The 13,235-nt window shown below is 40.4% G+C and overlaps 1 pseudogene; it reads left to right on the top strand.

Annotated features, from left to right (window-relative positions):
* The first annotated feature begins 9,225 nt into the window (after positions 1-9,225).
* On the top strand, positions 9,226-12,772 carry LOC148791254 (FHA domain-containing protein FHA2 pseudogene; annotated as a pseudogene).
* Positions 12,773-13,235: the final 463 nt, after the last annotated feature.

Raw genomic sequence — 13,235 nt, 5'->3', positions numbered from 1 at the left:
AAGATCATGATTACAGATAAACATTGTTCTTTTCCTTTTTAAGAAAAGTAAGAGTAGTGAAGATGTAAATGGTTATTGAGCCAACAAATTGGACAATAGAAAGAATATAATTTTGAGGATTTAATTAAGAGTTATAAAAGAAAAGGTATAAGGGCTTGGGCCATGTTTATTTTTTAAAATAAGCACTTATTTTGTATTGGGCATTTGGTAGTATTTTCCTCTATTAAGCACTTAAATTACTTTTGTGGAAGTAATTTTATAAAAAGCACTCTTATGGAAGTACTTTTATGAAAACATTTTTATAAAAGTACTTTTAAGAAAGTATCCTTACAAAAGTGCTTTCATAAAAGTACTTGTATAAAAGTGCTTTTTGTAAAAATGTTTTCATAAGAGTGCTTTTATAAAATTCAACTAGGAATAACTTATAGAAGAAAAAAATTGAACAAGTTCTTATTGTATAAGCACATAGTTTGGATTCATTTCCCAAATACCAATAAGTGCTTAATAACTCAAATAAACACTTATTTTTAAGCACTCCCAAACATAACCTTAATCAAGTAATAATACATATTAAAATGTTGATCATTCTTTGAAAGTGCAAATCAGGTGACATGAACATTCAACCCACGGCCTTGCTTAAAACAACAAAAACAATAGTTGTTAAGATAGCATCACATCAGAAACCCACTAAACATAATAGCAAGATTAATTACTAATTATAAAATCATCCCCATGAATATTACCCAGTTTATTCCATCTAATTCCCACGTTAATGATCACAAGCCATGAAGCCAAACTGACCATCAAACGCATATTAATTACTTTGAAGTTTGAAATTGAACAGAGTGCTCTTGTTTCGTTTGGTTGGAATGCAAATAAATTTGCACTGATGCAAAATCTTGACAATGCAAATGATTTGAGTGTAAATTCTGACATATATTTGTTCCAAATTTTAGCTTATTTTGTTTGGTTGCAGTATAAATAAAGTAAATTAAAATAAAAAGCAGAATAAAATATAATCTAATATAAAATTAAACAAGAATTTACAATTTTTTTTTTACATTTGCACTTCCACGTATTTATAGTAATGCAAATAAAATTGTATTGCAATAAAAAACAGCCTTAAGCTCAATTTGGAAGGCAAATATGTAAAGTAAAAAACCATATAATTTGTACTCCTTCTAAACTGAGCCTTGGCAACTAAGGAAGATAAAAAGTGCAACAATTACATGTTGTACAAAGCAAAAGAGGACGTGTACGCCTGTTTGATAGTTGGTTGAACCTTGAAAGGCAGCTCCGCTGCCTCAAAAGTCAAAACTCTCATCAATGATCATATTAACTCGCTCGGATCAGTTACTGAGGCACCGTAGGCCTGCTGTCACACACTCACACGTGTATGATGATGAGTGATATATTCAAAGTTGGCCCTCATCCAAGCTCATTATCTCAGGTCTCAACATCGAACCCACTAAACTAAACTAATGTCCACAGCTATATAGTACAAAAAAAAAAAGAAGAAAAAGTAACTGTAACAAGCTTTTTTTTTTTTGATTAAATAAATAAAAATATCATATAATGTGGGGATGTGTGGAAGTGGGTGGTCGAATGAAAAAACAGAAGAAATGTGGGAGCAATGGATTCCCTTGGCTTTAGGTTACTTTTGGGTATTTTAAGGGCACACCATGTAATCTTTGAGTGCGGCATTGGCTTTCCAAGCGTGGGTGCTTTTGTTGGAGAATCTACAACCAAATGGCTCCATGGTCTCATGTCCCACCCCCCCATTCAAACCTGTGCTTAATGCTCTCTGTCTATAAAGTATGAACACTATTTTATTTTTCCCCTTTCCATTTTTTGATCACCTCAATGGCACCCGTAACTGGTGGGCTATTTCAGATTTCAGTAAGGTGTTATCATTTGGTTATTGGCAGTGAACGGCCCACGGGCTGCAGCTCAGATTTGTCAAGCTCTTTCTCTTGTATATACCAAATCAATGTTGTCAGACTTGGACGGGACTACTGGGCAGTTTGGCCGTTGAGATTGGTGGACAGTTATATTGGTTTTCTTTTTTCTCACACTTATCAGCCTGAGAATTTTTAGCATTGCAGACTAGTGCAAATATGTTTATCAATTTGGTTTAAAATGAAATCACCATGTTGGCAATTCTCTCTTTATTTTCTGTCAAACTAAACATTGGATTTCTTGACCAGGATGATGATACCCTGTACAGGATCATCATTTACATTTTCCCTATGGTTGTGTTGGCAAGCTTGGTTTAATTTTATTTTTTTATTTATTTATCACATTGGGCCTTGAGCTTAGTGGCCAAGGCATAACAGCCACCATTCCCTATTCATTGGGTTACTTACATATAATATATACAGGAATCAAATCTTAATGAACTATTAACCTATTGATGAGCTAAAGAAATAAACAAAAAAAAAAAAAGAGTAAAGGTGGACTTAAGATTTAATAGGATGGTGTAGACTGTAGAGAGAATCTGTTACTCTCTAGATGAGTAGATCTCTTCGGCTAAATTTAGGGGAGGTTTTAGTAGTAGTGCTGCCAAAAGTGTGGACCTTGTGGGAAGGGGGAACTTGATTAGGGTTGTTGCTTGTTCCCTCCACTATAAACAAGAGGGCATGACTCGAAGCTTATTATTTCCATTACTTTGTACCATAATACTTAGATTATTGGTGTTGGTAGATCTTTCCTTCTGTGCATAAGATCTCGCAGGTTATGGAATGATGATATCGCCTCTCTCTTTTCTGTTTTTTATTCGTTTTTGATTCTTACCTATCCACCTTGTTTAAAGCTGTATCGTCTGACGGCGGCAGTGACTGAACTCACCCCTTCTTTCTCTAATTAAACAATTAAACATTCCCAACCAAAGTGAAAGGGGCCAAGAGGAAAAAAAAAAAACCTGTTTCCTACCTCCTACCCATTAGTATGTTAATGTTGATCAAGCTTAATGGTTGTCTAGGTGGGCTTCCCATGTCTCTATTTATTTATCTTTTTTGTAGGTCCCATGTTCCTTTACTGGGCCTTACTGGGTCACCCTTCACTTGACCAAAACAAACCAAACTTTTATTCAGGCCATTGTTCTGATAGGGCACTCCCACGTGTTCAGTGGCCTAATACAGTACAGATGCTCTACACCTGCCGTATATAGAGCATCCTATGGCTATAATCTTATAATTCTATATATGGGTCGAGTGATGGTAGGGCAGAAAAAAAGGTAAGGAGTACAGAGAGATTGTACCTCTCATCTATTCTCTCCAAATAAGTGCATTCAATTTCAGATGTTGACCTGAAGCATCAGCAGCAAGAACTTAAAAGCGGAGCTAGGGTGGGTCACTTAATGGTCTACAGATAATGAAAACCCCAAGTACCTCCTTTGGCGGGGTGTTTGGGCAGCCCACTGTGTGCAAAGGCATGGAATTGGGTGATCATTTGATCACCACAAGCTCTACTATGTGGACCACCATTCGTTCGTTCGTGTGCCTTTAAAAAGGTGATGGACTGATAGGCACCATTCTATTCTCCACCCTCGGTCCAGGGTTTGAACTTTGAACGATTAAAAGAATAAAAAGAATTATTAGGGCTTAAATTAAGCATTGGATGCCAACGCAACGTTCCTATTTTAATTTATTGTTTTTTAATGCCTTCATACCACTTCAAAGACTAAGGAGCACTCAAATTCTATTAGAAATATTGGAAGCAGATGAGAGATGTGGGAGAAAGATTTGTTGAAGGAAAAAAAAAAAGCTGAATTTGGGAAACATTGATTATTAGAAAAATCGTTAATTTGTAAAAGCACTTTTGAGTTTAGTATATGCTAGCTCTTTATTCTTTCATTATCCAAACCTAAGAAGATTCTTCCTTGTGTGTTTCTTATTTTTCCATTGACGATTCAAAGAACAAAGTCGAAGGGAAAGACTTGTACCAATAGTGATGCAGTTAAAACCGGCCACCAATCAAAGACCGCCACATGGCACCAATCACCTTGAAAGACGATCTAATGCCCTCATTGCAAGTGAATAGACCTGCTCAGGGCCGGGTAGCCCGACGGCCCGGCCCGGCCTGCACCCTGGTCAGGCTTGGTCATGTAATTAGGCCCTCGGGCCTAACACAGTAAGTCCAACTGTGTTTCGGGCCGGGCTCAGGATTTGTTGAAAAAGCCTGGTCTGGGCCGATTCAGTATTATATATTTTATAAAATACATATTATGTATTTTATAATAATATAATACTTATTGAAATATATATATTTATAATTTAATATATATACATTTTTTTCTTTATAATCTCTCTCTCTCTCTCTCTCTATTCAGCCGCTTCAGCAATAGTAATAGTATGGGCTAAATTCCGGGCTCGGGCCCAGGCCCGGGCTTCGGGCTTTTATGAGGGCTGGGCTCGGGCCCAAATTGTAGGCCCGATGATCAAACCGGACTCAAGTTCGAGCCTTAGAAAAATCTATTAATATGAAATGAAAACCCAACCCAAACCCAACCCAGCCCGACCCATGAACAAATCTACAAGTGAACATAGTGTGGTGGTGCTCCTTTCAACCAGGTAAACAACACGTAGACAATCATGTAGAGGCATTAGGGGAGCAAATGGATTGATCCGAAATCCGATACTACTTGGTCGAATTCGGATTACCCTTGTTCGGATCTTTGGATCGGATCGTATTCAAATTATTCTTATCTGATTCGAGAAAAATCCAATCTGATATATTATATATTTATATTTATAAATATATAATATATATGTTATTTATTTATTTATAAATATATATTTATAATTTTTTTATAAAAAACATGTATATATATGATGAAAATAATTAAAAAAATATTTATATTTTTTATTTTTATTTTATTTAAATTAGTATATTCTATTTTTCTTTTAATAATTTATTAATTTTTAAAGAAAATAAGTCGGAACAGATCAGATCCAAAGGTCCAACTTACTGATAGGATTCGAATTCAAATCAAGTCCTATCAGATTTGATCGAATCTGACATGAATAGTATTGGATCAGATTCAAATATACTTGGATTCGAACCCGATCCGATCCGTTTGAATCCCTAAGAGGCATATTGTTAAAAGACTAGATATCACGTGCAGAATTGAGACCATTGGATGCTACACCTAGCTCAATTGTTCAAACTGGTAATGCCAATGCATTTAGCATAGGCCCATTGCTAACCATATGCATGCGATGTGTCAATTATGGATATGATAAGTGAATCACGCTTTGACTATATGTGTTTGGAACCATAGGTGTTTACTCACTAAATGTTAGTACTTGATTTATTTGTAAAACAGAGAAAAGCAATAATGAATCCATTTATTGACACTTAGGTGAATAAATGCCTACCCGTTGGGGAAGCACTAAAATGAAGTTCCCCCAAACGGTAGGCATGCATATAAATCAATGCTTTACTTTTGCCTGTGTCTATGCATACAAATCTGCATAATTAGGAAAATATTGGAATGACACTTATGTGGCAGCATTTATTCAATAAACACCCACGATTCCAAACACAGCCTACATATGAAACGATATGTTATCTTTGGATGAATCTCCCCTTTTATAGACAGGTCAAACCCCATCCATTCCGATATTCTAGATAATCCGACAACTTGCTCTATGACCATCTTGACATATCTCACCTCATACTACATTTCATACACCTCATGCTAACCAAACATGTGCAAAACTGAATCAGAGTGTATTAAAGCACCCATTTGACGTTTGCATCATAACGAAAATGCAGCTTTAATTATCAAAACCTAATGTTAGTTTTGTTTTTAGGAACAAGTGCATGGAATTGGAATTAGAATGGTATATTTCGATTCTTACTATTTGTTTGGCCGGAATAGGATTCCCATTCCCACTTTTGGGAGATGAATTTCCCCTATATGGGGGAATGGCCATTTTAGGCCTCCTAGGGGATGGAATTTTATTTCAGAGTCTGTCAAGAAATAAAGAGCTAATGACAAAAAGTCCCCCAATCATAATATTAATAAAATAATAAGATATTATATGAATAATAATAATAATAATATATAAATAAATAAATATATTAGTAAAGTAATAATAATATAATGATATATTAATAAAATATTTATAAATTAATAATAAATATATAAACCTCCCCTAAAATTTCTGACAATCATAAAAACCTCTCCTATAGTTTTATAATTTTATTGTAACAAATACCCATTCTCAATTTTTGAGAAACTCGATAAAAACCTCGACTAGAATGAAAAATATATACATTTACGAAATTACCCCTAAAGCATTATTCAAAGTTATCACAAAATACCATATTTGCCCTTAATCGACCAGCATCTCACTCACGATGCACAGATGTTACGGTTCAGCACAGGCTTAGCCTTGCCTACGCTTGGCAGGCTTACGTTAGGGACATGCCCGTCATTTTCGCCTGTAAGATTTTTGGGAGAACTGATGTCATCTTCAGGCAGACCACCAGAAGCTTAACGTACTCTTTGAGGAGGGGTGGTCGACCTCCTTGGGTGCCTAACCTTGGCACTCCTAGACCTTCATCCCCTTGCGGGGCGACCCTGGTTAACGGCTAGCATGGCTACCAGGGTTCCTCATGGGCGCACACTTGCTCATGGGGACAGTGTTGGACCGGCACTGCGCTACCGATACTCAAGGGAGGCTTGGCATGCGGGCCTGGCTCAAGCATGTCCCTTTACCTCGCCAGCCCCTTGCCCAAGCTGATTGAGCTATCCCGTTGCCCTTAGCGCACGGGTGTGTTCCGGCCCAAGCGGTTGCCTATCATCAGGGCACACAGGTGCCTGTCATCATCGGCATACAGGAGACCCTTCACATCGGTGCCAAGTCACCTTATCGGCGCATGGTCGCCTTCCATGATGGTTGTCCCCCTTTAGCACGTAAGCGGCGCCTCCCATGGACCGGTCTGAGCCAGGAGAGTGCCCCGGCCATTGGACTTGAGGTCATGATCCAGTGCTACTGACGTTGGTGGAGCCATCCCATCGGGCAACTCCTAGCCTCTAAGCACAGAAAGGCTTGTCCTGGCCTGCCTTGGTCAGGACGCCGCACGGGTTTCTTCCGCTGTAGAACTACCCCCGTGACAGTTGGTATCAGAGCCAGGTTGGCTAATTGCAACAAGCAGTTGGTTTTCAGCAGATTAGCCCAGAGCCAGTTGAAACGGTCATTTCGACAAGCAGCATTTTGTGGGGTGCGGTCCCTATTCACCTCCACCCAGGATCGAGCAGAATTCAGATCAGGCCTGACAAGAGGCCATTTCATTGTTCGTGTCCCCATTCCATTGACATTAAAACAGCTTCCCTTGCGGTTGCAGACGCTTTGGTTGTTGTCCTCATGCGGTGGCAGACGCGTGAGCCTTGATAGGAATGTGGGTACACTACCTGAGCAGAACTCAGATCAGGCCTATCAAGAGGCCATTGAATGTTCGCGTTCCCATTCCAATGACCCTAAAACAGCTTCCCTTGCGGGTGCAGACGCATTGGTTGTTGTCCTCATGCGGGGGCAGACGCGTGGGCCTTGTTAGGAATGCGGTTACGCTAGCCGTTGGAGCATGGCGGCCCTACACCGGCAAAGTTTTAGGTGGACATGCTCAGTTTTCAGGTTGAACACTTGCAGCAGCAGAAGCTCATCTTAAGGCGAGTGCATGTTCGGCAACTCATGGGTAAAAGTTGCCACACTCGCGTTCGAAGCGGTCAGGTCTCCTTGAGGCAGTAGCAGTGGGGCCCCCTCGGAGTGTCGGCGTGGCGAAGCGTAGTTTCGAGGGCCCAGAGAGCATAAGCCATGGCTAGGTTTGAGTAACCCGCGCAGGGCGAGGTGAAGTCGGCAGGCCAGCATGGTGAAAGGGTACCCGTGTCATCGCCAACATGAGGAGTAGACCTATCAACGTGTTCGGTAGCATCACAGAAAAGCTACCATGAAGACGGTTGAGCCTTGAGGTAAGATGATACATGGGGCGGACCTCCGCGAAGCACCACACACATTTCTTCGAGGGCCCTTCTTTCACAGTCAACGGCATAGCCATTGCGCGGTTTGAGTAACCTCGACACTGGGGGTGAAGTCCAGGCAGGCCGGCATGGTGAAATGGTTCCGTCCTCATAAATGGACACCAATATAGGCAAGACCCGGGTTGGCCAGGCGAGCCCCGAACTGGCAGAAGAGTGGATGGCGTGGGACTCAAACGCCCATTCACGGAAGGAGTCATTGTCGAGGACGACAATGAATTGAGTGGGGGAGCCTGTTACGGTTCAGCACAGGCTTAGCCTTGCCTACGCTTGGCAGGCTTACGTTAGGGACATGCCCGTCATTTTCGCCTGTAAGATTTTTGGGAGAACTGATGTCATCTTCAGGCAGACCACCAGAACTTAACGTACTCTTTGAGGAGGGGTGGTCGACCTCCTTGGGTGCCTAACCTTGGCACTCCTAGACCTTCATCCCCTTGCGGGGCGGCCCTGGTTAACGGCTAGCATGGCTACCAGGGTTCCTCATGGGCGCACACTTGCTCATGGGGACAGTGTTGGACCGGCACTGTGCTACCGATACTCAAGGGAGGCTTGGCATGCGGGCCTGGCTCAAGCATGTCCCTTTACCTCGCCAGCCCCTTGCCCAAGCTGATTGAGCTATCCCGTTGCCCTTAGCGCACGGGTGTGTTCCGGCCCAAGCGGTTGCCTATCATCAGGGCACACAGGTGCCTGTCATCATCGGCATACAGGAGACCCTTCACATCGGTGCCAAGTCACCTTATCGGCGCATGGTCGCCTTCCATGATGGTTGTCCCCCTTTAGCACGTAAGCGGCGCCTCCCATGGACCGGTCTGAGCCAGGAGAGTGCCCCGGCCATTGGACTTGAGGTCATGATCCAGTGCTACTGACGTTGGTGGAGCCATCCCATCGGGCAACTCCTAGCCTCTAAGCACAGAAAGGCTTGTCCTGGCCTGCCTTGGTCAGGACGCCGCACGGGTTTCTTCCGCTGTAGAACTACCCCCGTGACACAGAGGCAATGTAAGGGTTAGCAGCCTGAAGGTCGGTAGCCCTAGCCAAATGTAGAATGAGAATTAAGAATTGTGGTTCCATCCCAACAAACATTGCACAGGTGGTTGTTGGCTTACCATTCTCAATCCATTCTTCACCAACTTCATATTATCAGACTCATAGTCCAATGTACGAATTGCTTACAAGCTGTATCCATGTTTTTCATGAACACCGACGTGGACAATTCCAGAGCAGGTGCAAAATAGGCAATTCCGAAAAGAGGACCCAAACCATAAGAACCACGAGCTCCTTGTAGCCGCTCTTTTATATACCGGAATCGTTGGCAATGCTCCTAGATCGGAGCTCCTCATACAAGTGCTCATAAGTCATAAGCAGCAGGGATATGAGGGACATGCCATCGCCAGTGATGGATCCGGAAAAAACTCACCTACAAGGTTCTCACATTGAGATAGAGTTCCGAGAGCGGCTTTGAATCCTTTGATGTGTCGATGGCAATTCTGGTGAGATCAGAGATATAGAGGTAAAGGTGTTAATGGTATTTGAAAATTTGATTTTGAATTTGATATTCGATATAATCGGATTGAATTTGGATAATTTGAATATTTAATTGGTCGAATTTGGATATCTTATTCGCATCGAATAGTTAATCGGATTTAAATTCGGATATGACCTGATTCGATTCGATAAATATCCAAATTCGACCAATTATTTAATTATTATATATAATATATAATATATTTTACATAATTTATATATATAATAATTAAATTATATAAATAATTTATATATTTATATACTTTATATCAATAAAATATTTATTTTATATATTTATTAATTATCTAAAATAATTAATTAATCGAATTTGAATTGAATCGAATCGAATATTCAAATATTTAATTTCAATACCTGTCAAGTATCAAATCGAATTCGGATATCAGATTTGCTAACTAGATTCGAATTCTGATATTGCCTAATCCGATTCGAATTCAATCCGTTTACACCCCTACATATTGTCTTCTAGGACCTGGTCTAGCAACTCCATGTTGGGGTCTAGCTCTGGAACGATAACGTGGTTCTCCAGGTCCACCTTGGTTCGAAGATCGAACCCATTACATCTCCCGATTCTCCACACTCTTTCCTCGCTGGCCACCAACATTTTTTTAGGGTAAAATACAAAAACCTCACTTGTGGTTTCTAACAATCATAAAAACCTCCCTTCAAGTTTTACTTTAACAAAAACCTCCGTTGAACTTTTGGAAAACTCTACACATACCTCCCTTTCGTTAGTGAGTCAGACGGAAAACACTCAACGATGCATTAATTTTTGGGAGAATTACTGATAACCCCATAGTCAGAATTTGTAGACTCAAAGTACATTTGGGATAGGTGCCAACTCGAAATTGATGCCAATTCACAGGTAGATATGGTGAATAGAATGTGGTTTTTTGACCTTCTAAACGTTTGTAGCTTTGTAGTGAGAATAAAAAACCTGCACTAGGCCTATCCGTACTTTTCCATTAATTTTTTCAAAATAACCATCCTACCCTTTAAAGGATTCTCGAGCCCAGTTATCATTCTCACATGACATGAAAACGTCATTCCCACAAATTAAAGATTTGAAGTATGTTAGACTATAGGCAATAGCACCAATAGGCTAAATTATGTGCAATGCAAGTTCCTCATGTTGGTAATCTAAGAAATATGTAGACCATTCCTGTGTGGTGGTGTCCCTCTTTCTTTCAACCTTCTTCCTTTTTTATTTTTTGAGAGAGATGTTGAGGTCAGCCTTGCCAAGCTCCAAGGCAAAGACTTCGAATACTACATGCAAATCTATTCCATAATCCGTGGCAAGAACAACAAGAAATCAACTATGGACGTCGACCTCGCCAGCCTCAGCGGCATCATGAACATCTCCCACATCTTCTACGATTTCCAGCGATGCCGCTTTGCCCTCAGAGTTGTTGGGAAGAATGGATGCTTCATCAAAGGCATCCTCCACCTCCCCAGTAACCATCCCGTCAAGCTTGACTCCCAAGACCTTCTCTAGATTGGCAACAAGAAATTCTACCTCCTCTTACTGTCTACAGCATCCTTGGAAGTTCTCTGCCCGCCACACCCCTCACGCTCCTCCATCCCTTCCGTCATCCGCTACACATCTGCCCTCTGCATGGGTTGCGCTGCCTCCACCACCGCATCACTCTTTCAAAAAGGGGCGGGGTAGGGCGTCAAGTGATTATTTGGGCGATGACGAGGAAGAGAACAATAACACTGTGGTTGTTGGTGCTAGCAAGAAATTATGGAGAGAAGGGCATGAAATGTTTGGATATGGCGGATCGAGAGGAAAGACAAGGTCATTTGGACAATTAGAGAAAAAGTTAGAAATTAGGTCAAGAGCTACTATTCTTTCTGATCTTTGTGGTCCAGGAGAATAGATGCCCATGGCAAAACTTTATTTTGATCTTGTAGAGCAATATGGAAATATCTGGCATCAAAGGACCGGCCTCTCAATGAATCCAAGGGAAGGCTATGGTTTGGACTAAGGAATATCCAAAACATTTTGTCATCAATACACGGTCCAAGGGGCGTGTAACGTTAGAGTTTGTCTCCTTGGTGTCCTTGCTTTGTTGCCTTAACTTGCATGGCCGAGTATTTCCAATGTGATTCTTCCTGAGGCATGGCATCGGTGACCCTCAACCCCTTCTCTCTGTTTTTTCAATAACTGGTATTCTTAATTTATGGGTTGCTTAAAGGAAAAGTCTCCTCCTCAAAAAAAAAAGTGTAATTAATTATGATGGGTAGCAAAACCACATGTGATAAAGATAGTAAGAAATCATCATCCCTGTTCTCCATCTTGAGCATCTTCAAGTGTTAGAAGCTGCACAGCAAGGATGATGTAGGTGTCGAAGCAAGAAACAAGGCACAGCTGCATCGCAGTGATGAAGACAGAGGGCATTGGGTGGGTGAACCAGGTATAGACGAGAAAGCCACATAGTTCATTACAAAGTTGTATGCAACCCACATCTCATATATCAAACGACAAATTGTTAAAGTTCGATAGATTGACTCAGCAATCAAGGATGGAAGATTGAAAGAAGAGGAAGAAATTGGCAAAGAAATAACATGTCGATAGGGGTATTTCAGTAAAAACAAATGTAAACCATTTGTAAAAGGGGAAAGTAGGTATTTTGGGAAAAATTGATTCACCGGTTTAACATTTTCCGAGAAGGGAGGTTTTTGTTGTATTCTTTAAAAATCTAAAGGAGGTTTTTGCTAAAATTAAACTACAAAGGAGACTTTTATGATTATCAGAAACTTTAGGGGAGTTTTTTATATTTTACCCATCTTAAAAAATGAAACAAAAAATAACGTATGTAGATGTTTATGGCAGTGCAATTGTTTCAATCTTTTCAGATTGTAGTCCAATTTTGGGGGTTTTATCTTATTGAGACGATGGAGTTTAACAGGGTTCCTCTCTCAGAATAGATGAAATTTTTGAATAGGATTCCTCTCTTGGGGATGATGGAGTTTAGGAATAGGATTCCTCCTCTACTTCACAAGCCTCCACATTGTTCAGAAGACCTTTGAGGACTGCCAAGCTATGAGCTATGAGATCCATACTAAGAGGCTTTCGTGTTCCCATCAACAAGAGAGATCTGTCCATGGACTTCGGCTTCTTGTATGTAAAAATAATTTACAAAAGGGGAAAATTGATATTTAGAAAAAATTGATGAAGGAAGGTTTAAATTTCTGAAAATTTCAGGAAAGGTATTTGTTACAGTGAAATTATAAAGGAGGGTTTTATGATTGTAGGTTTTTGTATTTTAAAATTCCTTTGCCATAAAAAATTACCCCCCCCCCCCCCCATTGTAGAGTTTTAGGAGGCCAATATCAAGAGTCCACCCAACTTCTTTCTTATTATGCTACGCTGCTTCTAATGTCACTTCACTGTCTCTCAGAGATTAGACAACTCTTCGAAAGTGAAAACAACTCTTACTTCCTCATATTACAGGTAGTTTGAGCCTTGGAGGTTTTAAAAATATTTTACCAATCATATAAACTGGTTCAACTTTCGAAGGGACAAGGGGATGTATGTATGTGAAAATTTGATTCGAGGGGGTTAAAAGCATTTTTAAAAATTAGGGGAGGTCATTACTTTTGCAATGCCAAACATAGGCGTGATGAATAAAAATTTTACACTATAAAT

This window comes from Nelumbo nucifera, chromosome 5, assembly GCF_055504915.1.
Source record: "Nelumbo nucifera cultivar China Antique chromosome 5, China Antique-T2T, whole genome shotgun sequence".
In the NCBI taxonomy this organism is placed as follows: Eukaryota; Viridiplantae; Streptophyta; class Magnoliopsida; order Proteales; family Nelumbonaceae; genus Nelumbo; species Nelumbo nucifera.
Note: the sequence above shows the minus strand (reverse complement) of the source record. Positions and strands in the feature narration are given on the sequence as shown.